This window comes from Lissotriton helveticus, chromosome 10 (assembly GCF_964261635.1).
Source record: "Lissotriton helveticus chromosome 10, aLisHel1.1, whole genome shotgun sequence".
NCBI lineage: Eukaryota > Metazoa > Chordata > Amphibia > Caudata > Salamandridae > Lissotriton > Lissotriton helveticus.
The window spans coordinates 535,791,818-535,808,722 of NC_136071.1; positions in this window are offsets into that span (position 1 = coordinate 535,791,818).

Consider the following 16,905-nt stretch of genomic DNA (forward strand, 5'->3'; position numbering starts at 1 on the left):
TCATTATAGTATTTTCATTTTCACACTTGGTTTGCCTCTTTTGTATAATATAATTCTAAATTGCACTTGTGTGATCTGCTTTAGACTCACCATTCGCATGCAATTTACCCCCAGTAATTGTTCACATTCATGGTCTGTTTAAATTGCATCCTCTGCTTAGTCGTACACCTCTTTATCCCTGCCCCGTTTCTTTCTTATCACGAAGGAGCAAAAGTTGCAAGAGATTGCTAACACTGGCACTCTTGAGTCTTTCCTTCGTTGACACATCATTTAGTCTTTTCTTTTCTTTATTCGCCCTGGCGTGTTCTAGTCTCCCTCCCCACACAGCGTACCACGTGACTTATCACACGTACTTCCTCCGCCCCCTGCGGCCCGCTTTCACTAAGCCTGACAAACGTTGGCTGTGTGAATTTACTCCTGCTACTCAGAGCCTAACTGACGCCGGTTCTTCATTCATTCATTGTCACCAGCTGTCCATTGAGTAAGTATGGGCCCCGCGCCCCTTTCCCACTCTTCCTAAAGGTTTACCGCAGTGACCAATCGCCCGGTCCCTGGATCGCTCAGCACCCGCTCTTCCCAAACCACCCACCCCGCTATCACAGTGTCCGCCACCTGTCTGCATTTACTGCTTTAACTTGCCTTACCACACCATTTATCACGACTGGTAACTAACATACTGCATATCAGGACGCCCCGGCAATTGCCTATTTGCAGCTCCCCCTCCAGCGTCCAACCTAACACTTGCAAGCATCTGTGCCTGCTACGAATGCAGAACAATGTCATTCATTCACCCCAGTACAGAGATCTGAGCCGTCTTCAGCCAGGATAGCTTGACTCCAGTGGTGTGGAGAGCATGGGACTCACGTCTGAGCACACCCATCCCACTCTGGGTGACAAATACAAAACAACAGTTGATGGACAGAATGCAGAACAATGTCATACATTCACCCCAATACAGAGATCTGGGCCTAAATCCATCTTTTTTTGCACTCCACACCACCCCAGTTCAGACATGGCCATATGCAAATCAGCCTTGACCCTGTGCCTCATGGGAACAGTGCAGCCCGAACTGCCAAGCCATGTCTTTCCTGGACCGGAATCAAGCATCCTAGGACCGGTTTCTGGCTATCAGCCGTCTTCAGCCAGGATCGCTTGACTCCAGTGGTGTGGAGAGCATGGGACTCACGTCTGAGCATACCCATCCCACTCGGGGTGACAAATGAAAAACAACAGTTGATGGACAGAATGCAGAACAATGTCATACATTCACCCCAGTGCAGAGATCTGGGCCCAAATCCATTGTTTTTTTGCACTCCACACCACCCCAGTTCAGACATGGCCATATGCAAATCAGCCTTGACCCTGTGCCTCATGGGAACAGTCCAGCCCGAACTGCCAAGCCATGTGTTTTCTGGACCGGAATCAAGCATCCTAGGACCGGTTTCTGGCTATCAGCCATCTTCAGCCAGGATAGCTTGACTCCAGTGGTGTGGAGAGCATGGGACTCACGTCTGAGCATACCCATCCCACTCGGGGTGACAAATGCAAAACAACAGTTGAAGGACAGTTGATGAATGTGTACACACCGTCCCCGCTACTTAGCCAGAGTCTGGCTCCTACACATAGTCATGGGATGGGCTCTCACCCACCCTACATGCTGCTACCATAACTCTGCTTAGACGGACACAGCACGTTTCAGGCAAGGCATCTACTCTGCAATACCCCGTCTCCAACATTTCTTCCTGCCCCTGAGGCTTACCGCGGAGCAAACCTCTGGCTTCGACTGGATCCCGTACAGACCCCATCCCTGCCCTCTGCAGCAGCACCACCCCCCCCCCACCACGGTTATGTCACAGTACTGAGTGGGCCAATCTTCCCTTTCAGGCTACCAGAACTACAGCCCTGGACTGATCAGACAAAAGGCCACTGAGCGTATCTACATCTCCCGTTGGGGACCTTTTCCCATCCCTGACAGTAAGTCTCATTCCCATCCCTCGCTCTTCCCCTTTTCCTTTTCCCCTCCAACCCCCCTTTTTTCCACCTTTTCTCCCCTCCCCTTCCCTTCCCCCTTTTCCCCAGCCCCCCTTTTTTTTCACCCCCTCCTTCCCCTGCCCTTTCCCTTTCCCTTCCCCCTTTTCCCTGCCCCCCTTTTTTCTTTCACCCCCTCCTTCCTCTGCCCCTCCTCCTGCAATTTTCCTCTCACCCCCCTTTTTCCCCACCATGCTGCCCCTGCTCACCCCCTTTTACTCTTATCCCTCCGTTCCCTTTATACCCAGCCTTGGCGCACCTAGGTACCCCTGTGACCTTACACCCTTCCACTTCGGACTCCTGACGGTGTGAACCCAGACGTAAGTGGTCCATTTGGTCAGATCACTAGCGCTTTTCTCACTTTTTCACCTTGAGTCTAGACACGCAGTACTTTCAGTGGCACCCTTCCTCATCTGTCCCTTTTAACTCAATTCTCCACCCTCTATTCCTTACTCTTTTACCTTGGTCCAAACTTGAGTGCTCAATTGTATACAACTACATGTAAATATCCCTTTACCCCCAGCACTGCGATAAAATCCTATGTAACCTGGTCCTGATGATGGCCTAACATCCCTACAGGCCGAAACGCCGTCGACTTCACAGCGAAATTTCCAGCACTCCCCTCAAGGATACCTACTTAAAATTACTTGGATATATACCTTCATTTACTGTTTGGTTATCCTCACTTTGTACAATTTTAAAGTTCACTTGTTCGCGGTTGTGTCCCTAACCTTTGCTGTACATACTACCTCACGTTGTCACTTGCACTGTCACTATACTTCATGAGCACTTGTGCACAGTATACAACAGGTTACATGCCATTTAATGTAAAGCAGCACAACTTTATTGTTTGATCATATGGAAATTAATATGTCATATATGTGAATATACCAATACAATTTGGTTTGCAAAATATTTTGTTTCCCTGCTGTTCTTTTTTCCCCTTCTGGATTTATTCTTCAAGTAATTAATTGTTCTATTTTTATTGTCCTCCTACTGACACCCCTTTGAGACATTGTTGTTTGTTACAACTGGCATTCAGAAACATCAGGAGATGGGCCATTCTGTAAAACAAATTGAATCAGCAAAGGTCATATGAAAGGCAAGGTGTGGAGACTCAGACAGCATTGATCATCAAACAAGTCAAGTCAAGTCAAGTCAAAGAATTTATATAGCGCACTACATACCCAGAGGGTCTCAAGGCGCTTAGGAAGGGGAGGAGGATTACTTGTCAAATATCCACGTTTTAAGTTGCTTTCTGAATGCTAGGTGGTTCTGGGTAAGGCGAAGGTAAGTGGGGAGTGAGTTACATGTTTTAGCAGCCAGGTATGAGAAGGATCTGCCTCCCATGGTGGTCTTGTTGATGCGAGGTACAGTGGCGAGGGCTTGGCTGGAAGAACGTAGTTGGCGGGAGGGGGTGTAGAAGGACAGTCGTGAATTGAGGCATTCTGGTCCGATGTCGTAGAGTGCTTTGTGTGCGTGGGTTAGCAGTCGGAAAGTGATCCTCTTATTGACGGGTAGCCAGTGGAGGTCTTTCAGGTGACCAGAGATGTGTTCGTTGCGCGGGATGTCTAATATGATCCTGGCTGAGGCGTTTTGGATTCGTTGGAGTTTCTTCTGGAGTTTAGCGGTAGTACCTGCGTAGAGGGTGTTTCCGTAGTCCAGTCGGCTCGTGACCAGAGCATGGGTGACTGTTTTTCTGGTTTCGGTGGGGATCCAGCGAAATGTTTTTTTGAGCATGCGAAGAATGTTGAAGCAGGATGAGGATACGGCGCTGACTTGTCTGTTCATTGAGAGTGAAGAATCCAGGATAACGCCTAGGTTCCGTGCGTGGTCTGTCGGGATGGGTGCTTTTCCAAGGGCTTCCGGCCACCAAGAGTCGTCCCATGCAGAGGGGGATGTACCTAAGATGAGGACTTCTGTTTTATCTGAGTTCAGTTTCAGGCGGCTGTGTTTCATCCATTCGGCAACTTCTTTCATTCCTTCGTGTAGGTTAGTTTTGGCGGTGCTGGGGTCATTGGTGAGAGAGAGGATTAGTTGAGTGTCATCCGCGTAAGAGATGATGTTGAGGTTGTGTTGGCGAGCGATGGCCGCGAGGGGGCTCATGTATACGTTGAAGAGGGTGGGGCTGAGTGAGGATCCTTGTGGTACGCCACAGATGACTTCAGTGGCCTCGGACTTGAATGGTGGAAGGCGGACTCTCTGGGTTCTTCCGGTGAGGAACGAGGTGATCCATTCAAGTGCTTTTCCTTGTATTCCGATGTTTCTGAGGCGTTGTAAAAGGGTGCTGTGGCAGACTGTGTCGAATGCTGCAGAGAGGTCGAGGAGGATGAGGGCGACTGTGTCTCCATTGTCCAGTAGAGTTCGAATGTCGTCTGTTGCTGCGATGAGGGCGGTCTCAGTGCTGTGTTTTGCTCGGAAGCCAGATTGTGAGGAGTCGAGGGATTTGTTGGCTTCGAGGAAAGCGGCGAGCTGGTTGTTGACAGCTTTCTCGATTACTTTGGCCGGGAATGGAAGGAGCGAAATGGGGCGGTAATTTTTGAGTTCGGTGGGGTCCGCTGTGGGTTTTTTCAGAAGGGCGGTGAGTTCAGCGTGTTTCCAGTTTTCCGGGAAGGTGGCGGAGTTGAAGGAGCAGTTGATGATGTCTCGGAGGTGCGGTGCTATGACGGAGTCTGCTTTGTTGAAGATGTGGTGAGGACATGGGTCTGTGAGGGATCCTGAGTGGATGGAGTTCATCAGGCGGATGGTGTCCTCAGTGGAGATTGGGTTCCAGTCGTTAAGGGTGTTCAAGGGGGGAGAATGTTCAGTATATGGTTGGGTGGGTTGGTCTCCGGGTTGGTTGTCGAAGCTGTTGTGGATGTCTGCAATTTTGTTGTGGAAGAATGAGGCTAGGGAGTCGCAGAGGGCTTGAGAGGGGGTGATGTCGTTGGAGTTGGCCGAGGGATTGGTAAATTCCTTGACGATGTTGAAAAGTTCCTTGCTGTTGTGGGCGTTGTTGTCAAGTCGATCCTTGAATGCTGTTTTCTTGGCCTTTCGGATTAGTTGGTGGTGAGTGCGGGTGGCGTTTTTGAAGGCGTCCTTGGTGCTAGTGGTTGGGTCTTTTTTCCAGGCCTTTTCAAGGGAGCGACAGAGTTTCTTGGACTTCTTAAGATCATCGTTGAACCATGAGGCCTTCTTGTTGCCAGGTTTGCTTTGACGTTTTTTCAGTGGTGCTAAGGTGTCGGCGGTGTTGGATAGCCATAGGGTGAAGTTGGCGGCGGCTTGGTCTGGGTTAGAAGAGTGGGCTGGGGTGTTTAGAAGGAGCGATGAGGAGATCTGGTCGATGGTGATTTTGTTCCAGTTTCTTTGCAGAGTTGGTTGGAAACAACTCCATAGTTGTTGCAAACAACTCCATAGTCATAGGCTGAAGCACCCAGAGAAGTCCTATCTCTCAGAGGAGTGCAATATGACACACTTTATGAGAGAGGTCTTGAAAGGGAATCGACTGAGAGACTCATCTCCGTTGCCTCAGAGTTGCTGAGAGTAGGTAGGACAGGAATACTTATTTAGTAAATAGCTTTTCTTCTGTTTCCTTTTGTCTACACTGATCTGGTGGATTTATAATGATCACAACCTAGAAACCCCTTCTACCAGGAGATTGAAGGAACAAGAGAGATGGCAGGGCTGTCTACGTGTTTGTCCTTCTAAAATAGAATCCACGTCACAAAAAGTGAACAAAACATATAGGATAAGGTCTACGCCTGGGAATAGCCAAATTCTGTAAGGCCCTTGAGACCTGTCAGACTACAAGGCTCCCCTCGTCATACTCCTCCATAAGGTTTTCCCAAGTTAAGATTAGGGACCACATAATATGTGCTGAATAAGCATTCTAGCATACAACAGCATTAACAGAATATTGGGTATTGTGTGTATGCCAGCTTGTGTTGATTGTGTATGTGCTAACAACATAGGATAATATGGATCCCAATCCTCACGGAAGCTGCTTACTTTGGATAGGGCCACTGGTTGTTAAGATGCTGAATGCGAGAATGATAATTGTTCCTGTGCATCCCCTCAGTTTTTAACCATCTTGCTGCCTTCTCAAAAAACAAAAGGAAGTTATTATGAGGGGGCAACCATTACTTTTATTCGGCCCTTTTCAGATCCAATTCATATTGGATTTGGCCTTCTCCACAGGGTCATCCTCAAACCTTTTGCCTTCACCCCTCCTGTTTTTTAACCTGCTTTTGTTGGCGTTTTTAAATTGTTTACAATCAGTTGTTTACAGAAAAACTAAATGACTGCACCACGGAAATCACAGAAGTGGATATCAACAATATCCATTGCCATTTTAAAAGGTAGTCTTCCATTTTTTAAGCCAACTTTCAAAACATACGTTTGGTGTACAAAATTGCATTTATATCCATTTTATTGAAAATTAAAAGATAATCCTTAATCTTGAGGATACATAAACAGTGTCCCGTTTTTTAAATCTTATGCTTCTTTGTGTGCTTAAGGAGGCAAAGAGGCCATATGCCCTCTATAAAGTTAAATACATGGGGCCCGATTCACAGAACTAACTTAAGACAAAATCCTAAACTTACTAGCATTTTGGTATTCACAGAAGGCACTTACTCATTTTGGTATTCACAGAAGGCACTTCTGTGAATACCGAAAGTATTTAAGTTAGGATTTTTCTCAGTTTAGGATTCCTAGCTTTAGGCTATCAACAAAAGTTAGGACATTTTGTTGATGGCCAAACGTCTCCAAAGTAATTACAGGGAGGAATTAGAAAAAGTGGAGATGCTGTTTGTTCATCTTTACATATGTAGGTGCAAATGCTTTGAGCCAACTTTGGTTCCTGTGCTGGCTGTGAGCCTCTCTTGACACCGTCGACTTCTGCAAGACAGGAGCAGGACCGATCCTAAGACTTCTGGGGCCCCAGGTAGAAAGGTAATATGTGAGCCCCTCTCGATTTCTATGCAACGTAAAATTCCAGAAAACGATATCATAGGAAGTGCCATCAATTGCCTATTGTTGAGCGACTTTGCAAGAACCAACTTTATTGGCGTGGATATCAGTAAAACAAAAACATATGTCATAACACTAATAAAATATGCACATATTTTAAATTTCTATTAAATGGAAATACATTATAATAGTCACACTGAATATGGAAAGGTTTGGCCCAGGTCTCTCCAAATCTCTTAAGTACTATCAAATGTTAACAATTTGTTTCCAGATTAGTGCATTAGACACCTATATGTGTATGCAGTATTTAACCCTGGGAGTAGTTTGCGAAGTAACACTGTGTGTAGCTACACGAAATGCACTTCGCACTACACGAGCTACGCGTAGCACTACATGAACTGCGTAGTGTGCTGTTCGCGATGATTGCCCAATGCCGGATGCTTGTCCGCACTGTGCAATCATTGAAAACGGCATCTTGCACAGTGCAAGCTGTCTTTTACTGCCGCTTGAGTAGATTTTTAGTCGAGCGGCAGCTTTCTCAACGCGGACTGGTAATTTCTCATCGCGAGCATATGCGACCACTCGCAATGAGAAACATGACCTCCCCGCATTGAGAATCTCGCCGGGAGGTTTATTTTCCACGCTCGCAATCGGCAACTTGATGTTGCTGAATGCAAACGAGGAAAAAGTCTTGTTGGGATGTCATTTTGCTTACTTGCGGTCGCCAACTTGACAATGAGCACCGCGGGCAAGCCAAAAATGACCGCTGCACTATGTTACGCGTGTTTGCACTGTGCTACGTGTAATTCGCGTAGTGCGAAGTAGCGCAAACTTCGCAAACTACGCGAGCGTAGTGTAGTGCTTTGCCCAGGGTTAGTATTTACATAGCAAAAACCAAATTGAAAGGCTGCTGAGCACTGTACAGGGTCAAAGACACAGTCGACATGTGACAGGAGTTGTTGATCATGACAGCATCAAGATCGTGTTTCTTATAAAGTTGAGTATTCGCCGTTTTCTTAATTGGAGCTAACTTGGGACTGTCCAGATAGATACTAGAATAACATTCCAGATCCTTGGGGCATAGATGGGAAAGGCCTTTTTCTTCTTTTGTCTCTTTTTAGCACATCTTCTTCTTCCATCTGAAGGTGTCCTTGCTGCAGGGGTGTGAAGAGCAACTGGAGATTGCAAGCTTGTCATCCAAGAAGGCAGGGCTGTCGGTCATCTAGAGCAAACCTAGCCAAAAGCAGCGGAGCACTGTACATGGTCAACGACAAGCATCACATGAAGGAGTGATGGGGAAAGGTAGATGGTTTGTAGACTGTTAACGCATTGTGATAGTTTTGCAGATAATACAGCTGAGCTTGAAGATGGTGCAGTATAGCAAGGAGAACCTATGGAGTTCCATCACAGTGTTATGATGTGGTTCTATTTCTCCATGCCCTAGTGAGGTGTGCTGCAGCATGTAGAATGCCCTTAAGAGAGCCAGTGTGGATAAAAGCTCCAAGGTGGTTAACAGAAACCCATTGCAAGATAGGGTATGTGCAAAGCTGATAAAATATTTTCAACTGTTTTATTTGCTTTTTTAAGTCACGGTTCATCTGCTCCACAACTGAATTGCCACAGGCCTGTATGGTGACGAAAATTTGACCTGCAACCCCAAAGACCTCATGGCTTCCTTGTACGCCTTAGAGGCGAACGCCGGACCCTGGTCCAAATGGAGGGTGCCACATGCAAAAATTCCCACAAAGACACGCAAATCCCTTATGACAGTTTAAGCATCAGCGCTGCGTTGTGACCAGATCCATAAAAAGCACATGCACGAATCCACAGCAGCTAAGATGAACTTATACGCAGTATCAGAAGAGAAAGGACCACAGTGATCTAGATAAACACACCCAAGTGGCTTATTAGATATGTACAGCTGTGTTTGTGGTGGACGCCCAGCAGTCGAAGGTTTAATCCTCTGGCAAATGTCACAAGAAAGGACATATTCACAAGTCTGTTTGTACAATCCGTGCCACCAGTAATGTTGATGTAAGATAGATACAGTCGCTGAAACACCGTCATTAGCCGAGGCCATGCCCTCGTGAGCGGCTGTTATCAAGTTTTGCCTGCAGTTCGCGTTGGGAATCAATCTGTCACCAACATTGGTAATTCTCACATTGGGAACTTTATCAGGACTTAAATGATAAGAGTTTTTAGATGGGAAACCTCTAGGGTAATCACTTACCTTCTCTGTTGCAGCAATAGCTGCCAAGATGTCATCATCAATCTTACTCTTAGAACATGTGACTGCTGCTTCTACTACATAAGTTGCCATTGCTGTCTTTGCTGCTTCATCAGCATGACTGTTAATAATAATAATCCACATTTGTATAGCGCACAATCACCCGTTAGGGTCTCTAGGCGCTGGGGGCCGTCGGGAAGATTAAGCAAGCTATTGCCCAGAGTCGCATAGTGCTGGACTAACCTGCCGCCGGAGCCGGGGATCGAACCCTGATCCCCAGATTCCAGCGTCAGTCGCCCTGGCCGCGGCGCCACCATTCTCCCACCAACAGCATGTACTCCTACGAGTTGGTGACCAAGAGTATGAATTACATTGACGAGATGCAGACGTTCTTTTAGTTCTGCTACACGAACCCAAAGCATTTTGTGTTTAATTGTGCTTCCTTTGGAATCACGATACTCTTTCTGAGTGTAAAAGAATAAAGTGTCATTGAAGGACTGAACACAGTAGTAAGAGTCACTTACAATAAGAGTAGTCACACGAGGATCAGCAAACTCTAGTGCAAGCACCAGAGCACGTAGCTAAGCCGAATGGGCGGTACAGTCTCCTAATGTCTGCGTGTGCACGACATCGGACTTGAACTCGCCATTCACCATGGTACCCACCACTATTGCGCAGGCCGCTGGATAAGCATGCTTAGATCTCGTCGCACCGAACCATCAGTGTAAATAATACAATGGTAATCCTCAAGCGTGCTCAAGGACGAAGGAGCAGGATGAACAAATTCACACTGTAAGTACTCTTGAGTTTGCAATGAGGAATCAAAGATAAACCTGACATCCGGAGACGTCAGTGAAGTGGCCCTTGTATCCAACGTGGAGGCAAAGCTTTAGAATTCGGTACACTGGCTTTCGTCAAAGCCTCAAGGGTAGGATGCGGTGTAACAACCAACATGTGTTTCCCATGTGACAGCGCTCTCTCTTTTAGTATCGCCATCTGCACTGCAGTCAAAACTTTTTAGACAGTAGAAAAGCGCATTTCAGCCAAAGTGTACAAGTGTGACTTGTAAGCAATAGGGACTGTGACTCCTTCATTAAATGTCAAGTACGTGAAACCCACTGAGCCTGGCACAATTCCTATTAACAGGTTTGTGTGGTTATCACGTGTCAGTAAGTATTTAGATTCAAGAAAATCAGACTGCAAAGATTGTAGAATAGCTGAATGTTCTGGCAGCCAGCATGATTTGGTAAAAGTAGGCAGTATCAAGGCATATAGGGGCTTTATACGCTGGGCATAATCGGGAATGTAAGTACTCCGAAATAAAAAAAAACAAGTAAAGATTTTCTGAGCATATTATCAAGGGCTGGCGATAAACTTATCGCCGCTTTAGCGTCCATTTTCGGGTGAAAAGCGGCGATAACTTTATCGCTTTATCAACAAGGACACGCTAGCGCGTTTTTTGCTGACTTAGCACCCGTTTCCAGCACGCCTAACTTCGCATCGCTAATGAGATGCAAAGTAGGCGTGGCTGTGAAAACAACCAGGTAAAATATCGCAAAGGCAGCTTTGCGATATTGTCAACCAGGGGCAGAAATATTTTAAATCGCGTTAGCTATGCCTTAACGCAGGAATTTAACGTATGTTAAATTCCTGACTAAGGCATAACTAACATGGGAGGTGGATTGTGGGGTTAAGGCCACAGGGCCTTATCATCAAGTTATCGCCGTTTTCCATGGAACATTGCTGGAAAAACAGCGATGTTCCATGAAAACCCCGCTATCGCTAGAATATTTATCGCCATAGCGCTAAGCGTTAATAATACAGCGCTAGCTTGGCGATATATTCCAGCAATAGCCGGCGATAATTAAAAGCGTGCTAAGCAATAATAATCGCTGGGGCTTGATAATATGCCCCATAGTTTTTTCAGAGTTGTAGGAACGTGCAAATGTGCGCATTTCTCCAGGAAGTGATGTGCTAAACCTCAACCTTCGTTGTTGAGCTCATAGCCCAGGAACAACACTGTGTGATTTTGCAGTTAAATTTGTAACCGAAGTCCGCAAACATGACAATGATGCAGTCAACGCAACACAGATGTGGCCATAATTCGTCGTCTGTGAGATAAATATCATCAACATACGAGTATGCATCAGGGTAGATGCTCTCCAACAGAGAGACAACACGTGCGGCAAAGACGCCTGGGCTGTTTTTATAGCCCATGGCTAATCTTTTGAACTGTTTTTGTTTGCCGCCAGAAGTAAAAGCTGTCCATTGACTACTATTAGAGGACAGGTTATGACTGAAAAAGCCATTGGAAATGTCAAGTGTGGTCTTAAACCATTTTCTCACGAGACTATCAACCGTGGTAGAACTGTGAGTATTTTGTACCGTGCTTGTCACACAATGAAAGTTCAAATGCCGATAATCCAAAACTAGGCAGAACGACCCATCAGGTTTGGTTACAGTAAAAAGAGGATTATTCATGCCTAGACATGGGTCCCTTGCTCACTACGCCACTGGAGTCAAGCGATCCTGGCTGAAGATGGCTGGTAGCCAGAAACCGGGCCTAGGATGCTTGATTCCGGTCCAGGGAAGACATGGCTTGGTAGTTCGGTCTGGACTGTTCCCATGAGGCACAGGGTTAAGACTGATTTGCATATGGCCATGTCTGAACTGGGGTGGCTTGGTGAGCAAAATAACGATGGATTAAACCTAGATCTGTGACCGGGGGTAAATGTTTTGCCATTGTGCAACATTCCGTCCATCATCTTGTGTGTTTTTCTGATTACAAAGAACTACCAGTGGAAATGAGGGTCCTAGGGGAAGTGGTTAGTATTTATAGACCTGCTTATACCTTGTCCCCCAACTGAACAATATACAAATACACGAAAGGTATCAAGGGTCTTTTATATATTTAAGGGTTCGGTGCCAATATTATGGTACTCCCACTCTAGGATGCCAAATGGTCATCAGAGACATAAAACACTGAAACATACAGGAGAGACAGTTGAAAAATCTGCAGATAGTGGTCTACAGAAAGAAAGAAAGAAACCCATCAGCCCACCAGTTGGCAGAACTTCATCATCTGGGTTTTTAGAAAAATCACAATGTCTGTTTGGTTCAACCTCAGTGTATTCTTTGAGGTTTACCAGAACCGAATTGCGAAAAAGAAAAAAGTTGTAAACCAGACAATGAGTGTTTGAAAGGTCTGAAAAGGGTAAGTTGCAGTGCTCGAAAGTGACTAAACAAGGTTTTTAGTGAATTAAAAATGCCTGTTTTGATGTCTAAAGATTTTTTTTTTATTGAATATGACCATCAAGACGGCATGGTTAAAAGCAGAGTGGCTATAGTATGACAATATTACTATGCATCAAGGATAATAATTGGTCAACATGTTTCAGCCCATCCGGGCTTTCATCAGGACCTCTGATATGCACTACTGCAACACTTACCACAACTTGTGATAAACAGCTTATGTAACGTGAAGACCTACCAGTGGTGTGGTCTATTATTCCTAAGCCTCTCCTGTATGACAAAAACACAAAGAATATAAACAAGCCAAAACAGTTATCAGCACAGTTTTTGACAGTTCCATTTGATAAATTATTCTTAAAGTGTTAACAAACAATTAGTTCCATTTGGAAAGAGTTTATTTCACTCACCTAACATTGTAGGGAGGACCGGCCTCACCTCACCTGGCGCTCGCTCAGGAAAAAGGAGGCCACGCACTGAGTGGAAAAAATATATATGTATAAAAATTGTCTACACCAGTTTGTAACCAGAAAGACAAATGTGTTCATGAAGTACCTCTATATAACATAACGCAAACAGGTAGGCAAAAAAACAGGTCTTTAGCAGCATATGAGCTGAGATCATCCAATATTCACATGTCAATTCATATGGATTGCAGTAACAATCTCAGAAATGTATTAGGGACATATTATCAATTGCAGTCCCCAAGGTCTTATTGAGGGATTTGTTAAACGAAATTGTTGTATGAAGAAAGACTATCAAAGGCAGCTGCAAAAACAGCTGACCTAATTTCCATCAAAAGTGAATTCACTAAAAAGTACGAGGCTGAGAATAAAGGCTATTAGAAAAACGAAGCGTATTTCCCACTCACCTCTCCGTCGTTGCCTCGGTCTATCTGCTGAGCTGAGGGGGAGGTGTTGGGACTGCGCGTCGCTTCCGTTTAAAAATACTAGTGGCGGACCTGATAGGGAATTCACGACACCTAAATGCTCATTGGTTAATAGGTGCTCCTACCGGCGCCTTCCTAATATACTGTGTATCACGGTTCCGTGGTGTGTGTGCTTCTCTGATTGGTGATACACATGGAACCGGAAACCAACGTCCAAACCTAAGCCCAATCTGTCAAAGCCATTATACAGCGTCAACGTGGATCGTTGGTGGCATGTCTGTGTATAAAAAACATTTCATTTTAGAAGATGGTTCACGAAAATGATAATAATAAAAAGGAAACTAGGGACATCTGCGCATTCATTGGTTAATAAATGCATAAACCGGTCCCCTCGTGATATACTTTGTTCCACCATTACGTGATGTGTGGATTCGTCTGATTGGGTAATATAGACGGAACCGGAAGCATTCTTTCGGACTACGGCCCAGTCTGTCGTGGCCAAATGAACAAAGTAAACAACATAGACGAGACTCGCTAATGGTGTGTACACGTGAGGTGGTAGGAAGATGATCCTATACGTATCTAAAGAATAAACCATATCTCACAAGTTTAAAAGTCAGCAAAAAGCCGGGCATATTGAATCTGCCGGAAAATATGAGAGCCAAAGTCTTGCAAGTCCTTCTCGCTTCTGGAGGTTATTGCAATTAATTAACATTTTTGGTATCAATACCGGAGTGAACTGATGTGTGCGATTCGAATATGATCAATGCGCATATGTCACAACGCACCTCGTGGGTGCGATTTCAATATGATCTATACGCGTAGGTCGCACCGCACCTCATTTGGCACGTCCAGTAAATGGCAGAGAAGGTGTCTACGTAAACCAGCTGTTGATTAGATGTGTGTTTATTATGCCTTTACTCTGCTAGAATGCTGGTGTGTAGAACAAGCATAAATGATGTGCAGGGGGTAATCTATTTATTGTACCTGTAGATAGAGCCCCACCAGAGAGGCAACCCAAATGGGTCCAAGGTGTCATAACAGAAAAAGCCAAAAATTGACCTCTTGGGCTTTGGAAAAGTGTTCTGGATGGGTACTGTATATTGCTCTTGTTGAAGAGATATATAAAGATGAATGCTTTACTTCTTGCAAGTCACCACTTCAAAGATCTAATATTTGTTCTCAGTAGATAGCTGGTGGTACAGATCATGAGAGGTCTGTTAAAGCTGTAACCATGGTATAGCATCGTTGAGCCCCTCTGTGTCACACTTCAGTTTAAAGACCCATTTCTGCTCTTTTCTGAGCAGGAATTGAGAAACATCACTCGCATGTGGTGGTATATAAGGCTAATCCAATATTACCCACCTCAACTCGTCTGCAGAGTGTTTCACGGTTAAAAAATGGGCAGTCAATCTGGTCGCTTGTCTATTGCATCTGATGGTGCTTTTGTGTTCCTGTATCCTCAACTTTATTTTCCTGGTCGTCATCCCTATATAGCGAAGGGAACAGGGGCATGTAATCTGGTAAATAACCCTTCCACTATTACAGTTTGTGTGGTGTTTCAACTGCCAGGGGCTTGTTGTCCCAATGTCAACTGATAGTGTCTTCTGCGTCTGAGGGCACACAGAACAATTCCCACAGGGGTGGTGGCCTTGTACGGGAGGGAGATTCCATAATCTCGATGTTGTGTCTTGACTTGTATTGGATGGTCTAGTGTGAACCAGTTCATCTTTTAGATTGGTGCTCCTTTTGAAAGAGAACAGAGGCAAAGGGATGTTGTCCCCTGCACTGTTCAAAATGCGCCACTTTTGTCTGATAATTTTTTGGATCCTGGAGGACAGAGTACAAAAAGTGGTCACACACGCCAATCTGTTCAGGGGAGATTTTTCACTTGCACGTTCAAGAAGTGCCTCCCTATGATTGTTATACGTGATATACTTTGTTCCACGTAATGGTGGAACAAAGTATATCACGAGGGGACCGGTTTATGCATTTATTAACCAATGAATGCGCAGATGTCCCTAGTTTCCTTTTTATTTTTATCATTTTCGTGAACCATCTTCTAAAATGAAATGTTTATTATACACAGACATGCCACCAACGATCCACGTTGACGCTGTATAATGGCTGACAGATTGGGCTTAGGTTTGGACGTTGGTTTCCGGTTCCATGCGTATCACCAATCAGAGAAGCACACACACCACGGAACCGTGATACACAGTATATTAGGAAGGCGCCGGTAGGAGCACCTATTAACCAATGAGCATTTAGGTGTCGTGAGTTCCCTATCAGGTCCGCCACTAGTATTTTTAAACGGAAGCGACGCGCAGTCCCAACACCTCCCCCTCGGCTCAGCAGATAGACCGAGGCAACAATGGAGAGGTGAGTGGGAAATGCGCTTCGTTTTTCTAATAGCCTTTATTCTCAGCCTCGTACTTTTTAGTGAATTCACTTTTGATGGAAATTAGGTCAGCTGTTTTTGCAGCTGCCTTTGAAGGTCTTTCTTCATACAACAATTTCGTTTAACAAATCCCTCAATAAGACCTTGGGGACTGCAATTGATATGTCCCTAATATATTTCTGAGATTGTTACTGCAATCCATATGAATTGACATGTGAATATTGGATGATCTCAGCTCATATGCTGCTAAAGACCTGTTTTTTTGCCTACCTGTTTGCGTTATGTTATATAGAGGTACTTCATGAACACATTTGTCTTTCTGGTTACAAACTGGTGTAGACAATTTTTATACATATATATTTTTTCCACTCAGTGCGTGGCCTCCTTTTTCCTGAGTGAGCGCCAGGTGAGGTGAGGCCGGTCCTCCCTACAATGTTAGGTGAGTGAAATAAACTCTTTCCAAATGGAACTAAATGTTTGTTAACACTTTAAGAATAATTTATCAAATGGAACTGTCAAAAACTGTGCTGATAACTGTTTTGGCTTGATTATATTCTTTGTGTTTTTGTCATACAGGAGAGGCTTAGGAATAATAGACCACACCACTGGTAGGTCTTCACGTTACATAAGCTGTTTATCACAAGTTGTGGTAAGTGTTGCAGTAGTGCATATCAGAGGTCCTGATGAAAGCCCGGATGGGCTGAAACATGTTGACCAATTATTATCCTTGATGCATAGTAATATTGTCATACTATAGCCACTCTGCTTTTAACCATGCCGTCTTGATGGTCATATTCAATAAAAAAAAAATTCTTTAGACATCAAAACAGGCATTTTTAATTCACTAAAAACCTTGTTTAGTCACTTTCGAGCACTGCAACTTACCCTTTTCAGCCCTTTCAAACACTCATTGTCTGGTTTACAACTTTTTTCTTTTTCGCAATTCGGTTCTGGTAAACCTCAAAGAATACACTGAGGTTGAACCAAACAGACATTGTGATTTTTCTAAAAACCCAGATGATGAAGTTCTGCCAACTGGTGGGCTGATGGGTTTCTTTCTTTCTTTCTGTAACCACTATCCGCAGATTTTTCAACTGTCTCTCCTGTATGTTTCAGTGTTTTATGTCTCTGATGACCATTTGGCATCCTAGAGTGGGAGTA